General features: G+C 40.5%; 1 non-coding gene across 1 annotated transcript; it reads left to right on the forward strand.

The window, feature by feature from the left end:
• Nucleotides 1-899: 899 nt before the first annotated feature.
• Nucleotides 900-1,006, forward strand: LOC131236342 (small nucleolar RNA R71). Its single transcript, XR_009166696.1, has one exon. It is a non-coding gene; the product is annotated as a small nucleolar RNA R71 (small nucleolar RNA).
• The last annotated feature ends 4,912 nt before the right edge of the window (nt 1,007-5,918 follow it).

Here is a 5,918-nt window from a genome sequence, read left to right on the forward strand (position 1 = left end):
TAAGGGTAGTGATCGATTTGGCCTGTTCATGATATTGCCCTTGGTTGGAATTAGAGCCAATCTCATACTGTCCCTTTGGATTAGCCTCAGGTTGGCTAGGGAACTTGCCCTTCTCTCTCTCACTCAATGTGGCAGCTAGTTGACCCATTTGTACTTCCAGCTTGGCAATGGATTGTGCATTTGCATGTAAGCTTTGCTGGTTGGCCAGTAAGGTTTGTTGGGTGTCTTTTTGGAATTGGAGAGAACTCTGCATGAAAAGATGGAGTGTATCCTCAAGAGATGGTTTCCTTGATTGTGTAGGCAGTTGTTGATATTGTGGAAACTGTTGAGGTTGTTGACTGCCAACTTGGAGGTGCGGTTGCATGGGAGGATTTCCAGATGGTCCTCCTTGTTGTGGTCCTTTTGCCCAAGAAAAATTTGGATGTCTAGCCCACCCTGGGTTGTATGTGTTCGAGTAAGGATCATTCCCAGATTTTTGAAAAGTGTTCATAGCATGAACTTGTTCAGAGAGAAGTTCTGGGAATGCTGCACCAGATGGACAAGACTGCATAGGATGGGCAGGACTGGAACATGTGGCATATGCCTCGACTTGAGCTGTTTGTGGTGGTCCATTATTTAATACCAGAGCATCAACTTTCTTTGTCAAGTTATCAAGCTTGGCACTCAGCTCTGGTATGACTCCTATCTCATATATACCACCTCTCTTTTGTGGTTGGGGACTTTTGTCACCTCTATTTGAATAATCCCATTGCTGGGAATTTTCGCACAAGGTTTCAAAGAAGTTCCACGCCTCGACATCACTTTTGGTCATGAATGACCCTCCACTGGTGGCATCAACCATGCGACGGTTCTGTGGTGTCAGACCGTCATAGAAGTATTGAACTTGTTGCCACTTCTCAAAACCATGGTGAGGACATTTAAGAAGCAAGTCCTTCCATCTTTCCCAACATTCATGAAAGTGCTCGCCCTCTTTTTGTGTGAAGTTAGTAATTTCTCTACGGAGGGCATTGGTTTTGTGAACGGGGAAGAACTTGTTTAAGAACTTCTTAGACAGTTGGTCCCATGTAGTGATAGATCCAACTTCTAGGGAATTCAACCATGCTTTCGCCTTATCCTTCAAGGAAAAAGGAAACAGGCGTAGGCGGATCGAATCGTCTGAGAAGTTTTGGAACTTAAAGGTGGAGCAAATGTTTAAGAATTCCTTCACATGATGATATGGGTCCTCCTTGTCCAATCCATAAAAGGATGGCAACAATTGTATGACTCCAGGTTTAAGTTCAAAGTGTGCTGCCGTAGTGGTTGGCAACACTATGCATGAAGGCGCATTAAATTGGACAGGAGCTGAATAATCTTTGAGAGCTTTAACTTCAGTCTCATTTGCCATTTCAACAGGATTATTTCTCAATCGTTCACGAATTGTTCTTTCAATCTCAGGATCAAACGGTGCTAGTTCTAAATTCAGAGACCTACGTCCTAGCATAAACTATGTTATTGCAATGTAAGAAAGAAAATTAAACAAAGAAGCAACCTAAGAGAAATAAAACTAGACCTAGAAACTATGAGATTCTAAAACAAGTTAAAACTATGTAAATAAGAATGGGAAGAAAGAACCCGGGAAAGGAGATGATTGATGTCTGAAGAATAGAGAGCTCCTCCTTTTGAAGACAATGTTATTTAGCAGCTTCCTTCCTTAATTCCTGTAAACAAAAAGAAAACAAAAATAAATTAAATTTACTAAAATAATGCTAGAAAAAAAATCCTAAGCAACGGTTAATTTCTAAAAAAAGAAAGTTTGTAATCTTAGAAATAAAAACTAAGTTAGTTTCTAAAAAGGAAAAATTTCTAAAAAAATAGGAAATTAGAAAATAAGAGAGAAACTTTCTAAAAAAAAATAAAACCTAAAGACTCTTCTAAAAATAATAAAACCTAAACTAGAAGATAGAAAGTTACTTGAAAGAAGAATCAGAATCTAGAATTAGAAAATAGGAAATTTCTAAAAATAAAAAAAATAAAATAGCCTAGAAATAGAAACTTCCTAAAAAATATAAAACCTTAATTCTAAAAATAGAAATTAGAAAAAAAATAGAAAATTTGGAAAGAGATTACCAAATTAGTAGTTTATGTCAGGTCCCTACAAAACAGGAAATAGGTTAGTTTAAAAAAAAAAAATTTAACCTAGAGTTAGTAAAAAAAAACTAAGACTATGAATTATGATAAGAGAGAATCTTAAATCCAATTGGAACAAAACAGTCCCCGGCAACGGCGCCAAAAACTTGTTGTTTTATTTAAACCAACACGATTTAAATGATATTTCAACTCGCAAGTATACGAATCAGATGCAGATACGGTACGTATTACGAGATCGTTCCCACGAGGACTGGTCGTCACAATTCAAATCTACGATTCTCCTTAACTAATCCAACAAATAATGGAATGAATTACTAAGCACAATTTCAGAGGAAAAAAAAACAATTAAGAACAGGGAAGAAAATTCAATCAGAGAGAAAGCACTAGGACTTTCGAATCCACCCCTAATTATCCTAACCCTTGTTTTGACTGTTGATTCACCTTGATCTAGATTGATACCACTTAAATAGAGAAAGCACAATCTGTGTCCTTAATCGGGCATACAAACTGTCTAATTCCTTTAAGCAATGCCATGAATGACATATCCCATGTCCTTTAGTCGGGCACATGGAATGTACATTCATTAAGGCACCCTGTTTCTTCCTCTATAGGAAACTTGTTCTTGATCAGACACAAGCACCTATAATAAGCATCCAAACAACATCCATATATATACTTTAATCAAATTCATAGATGGAGAAGTATAGAATTTAAACCCATAAAGCCCACTTAGAGAAAGAAACAAATTAATTGAAATTCAAAGTAAATCAATCAACACAAGAGCTGATCAAATTAAGGGCTTCATCTCAGCCCTAGCTGAGAGATTAGTGACCTATAAAATCCATAAAAAAATATTAAATAAAATTCATAAAGAAAAAACAAACCAAACAATCTCTTTCTCTCTTCTTTCTTCTCTTTCTTCTCTTCCTTGCTCCAGATCTGGAATCCCCTGGTTCTGAATGCCTCTCCCACGTTCAAAACTCCCCTTTTATAGCTGCTGGATGGCTGGGGTCGGTGGCAGAGTCGTAGAAGGACTCGAAGTGCAATTTTTCGCAGCCGTGATCGGTGGGCCCCACAGAGGCATTTTCTGGAAAATCTAACCCGTCCATTGGATTCAGGACGAAATTTCAGTCAAGAATAGGTAGTTTTGAAGGTCCATTAGTGCGGCCCAGAGAAGAAAATACAAAAAGATCAGTTTTGAACGTCCCGGGGCAGTCTACTTTTGGCCTCTGCACCGCACACATGTGTACGCATGGGCGAGGAATATCAACATGGTTTTGAAGCTCTCGATGCCCTCTACACGATGGACGGATCAGATCTTCCATCTGATCGAAGATGGTGGGCCACAACCGCCCGGAAGTCAGCTCTTCGCGGACGTGCGTAAGCCTTCGCACGTCCGGCGCTGTGATGCTCGGTGGGCCCCACATAAGCATTTTTGGGGAAATCCACCCCGTCCATTGGATAGAGGACGAGATTTCGTTCAAAGATGGATAGTTTTGAACGTCCATTGACACGGCCTAGAGAAGAAATCAGAACAAAATCAGTTTTGAACGTCACAAGACGGCCTGTTTGTGGCCTTTGTATCACGCACGTGTGCACGCATGAGCATAAACGGAAAACATGGTTTTGTAGATATTGAGCCCTTCTACACGATGAACGGTTTAGATTAACCGTACGTGCTACCGGTGGGGCCCACAGCGGTCCATAAAAACGGATTTCCGTCCGTTACGCGCGCTGAAACGGAAATCTCCGTTTTTGAAATAAGAAAGTCGGGTCAGCGCTGCTGACCGACTTTAGTCCGTTCGGTGCTCAAGCAGTGCACATGTGCACTGTGTACACACGCTATAGATATAGGTCCACTGTGATGATTTCAAGAAATCCGCACCGTCCATCCTTTTTCTCATATTATTTCCACCGTCAGGACCAAAATTGATGTATATCCAGATATCCAGCGGGCCCCACTTAATGAATTAAAGGGCTGATCTGGCCGTTAGACCACTTCCCGAGCTCTTCAATGGCTGAAATTTAATATGTACGGTTAATTTACGGCCCTCATCCCATGTATGAAGTTTCGAACTGATCGGATAGCGGGAACCATGTGATCTTGCATTCTGGACCCTTTTCGGGCCCCTTTGGCTTGCTTTCCTCAGATCTCAGGCGTGTAAAATCTTCATTATTGATTCCCTGGAGTCCATCCCGTGCTCTGGAGACTTTGGATCATGAAATCCATGCCTTTAACATCAATTTTCAATTAACGCTCCTGACTTCATTCTGTAACAAAAATACAATTAAAATACTCTATTAAGCATTTTCATATACGTAAAATCTGGTAATTACTGGGGTCTGATATGCAATATTTGACCCTGATCAGCTCCTGATCCAACTGACACGTCTGTTGATCCTCCTGCTACATCAACTGCTCCTAAGCCTGTCCAGGTACTTGCACTTCGTCACTCCACTAGAGTAAGAGCCCCTCCTTCTCATCTTCAAGATTATCATTGTTTTCATGCCCTTACTACTCTTCACGAACCTCACACTTATCGTGAGTCTAGTACTGACCCTTTTTGGCAGAAAGTTATGTCTAATGAACTAGATGCTCTTCCCAAAACTCATACTTGGGACCTGGTGGATTTGCCTTCTGCAAAATCTGCAGTTGGATGTAAGTGGGTTTACAAAATCAAGACTCGGGCAAATGGATCAGTGGAACGATAGAAAGATCGCCTTGTTGCGAAGGATTTCTCTCAGGAGTATAGTATTGACTATGAAGAGACTTTTGCTCATGTTGCTTGACTTACCTCTGTTAGATCTTTGCTTGCAGTAGCTACTGTGCGTCATTGATAACTTTTTCAGATGGATGTCAAAAATGCCTTCTTGAATGGTGATCTTGGCTAAGGAAGTTTATATGCATCCACCACCTGGCTATGACCATCCTCCTCACAAAGTTTGTCATCTTTGTTGTGCTATTTATGGTCTCAAACAGGCCCCTTGAGCTTGGTTTGCGAAATTTAGTTTTGTTGTTGCTCAACAGGGCTTTGTCCCTAGTGCATGTGACTACACTGTTTCTTTGGACTACTGGTGCTAGTACTATTCTTATCCTTCTTTATGTTGATAACATGATCATTACAGGGGATGATCTCTCTGGTATTCGAGATCTTCAGCACTTTCTGAGTCAGAATTTTGAGATGAAGGACTTAGGGCAGCTTAACTACTTCCTTGGTCTTGAGATGACTTCAAGTTCAGATGGTTATTATCTATCTCAGGCTAAGTATGCTTCTGACTTGCTTTCCAAAGCAGGCTTGAATGACAGGAAAACGTGCACTTCTCCTCTTGAATATAATGTTAAGCTTCTTGCTACTGACGATAAATCTCTTCCAGATGCTACTCTGTATAGACAATTGGTCGGTAGTCTCATCTATCTCACAGTTACTCGCCTAGACATTTCACTTGGTTAGTTAGTTTATGAGTGCACCACACTCTACTCATTATGCTACCGTTTTTCGTATCTTGCGCTATGTCAAGGGGACTTTGTTTCATGGTCTTCACTTTTCATTACACTCATCTCTGGAGCTCCACTCTTATTCTGATGTTGACTGGGCCGGTGATCCTACCGATCGTCGCTCCACTACGGGTTATTGTTTTTTACTTGGTACTTCTCTTATTTCTTAGTGTAGGAAGAAATAGACTGTTGTTGCCTGATCCAATATTAAGGCTAAGTACCGTGCACTTGCCGATACTATAGTTGAACTTTTGTGGCTACGGTAGCTTTTGACAGACATGGGTGTTTCTTAGCT

The sequence above is a fragment of the Magnolia sinica genome, unplaced genomic scaffold (assembly GCF_029962835.1).
Source record: "Magnolia sinica isolate HGM2019 unplaced genomic scaffold, MsV1 ctg397, whole genome shotgun sequence".
NCBI lineage: Eukaryota > Viridiplantae > Streptophyta > Magnoliopsida > Magnoliales > Magnoliaceae > Magnolia > Magnolia sinica.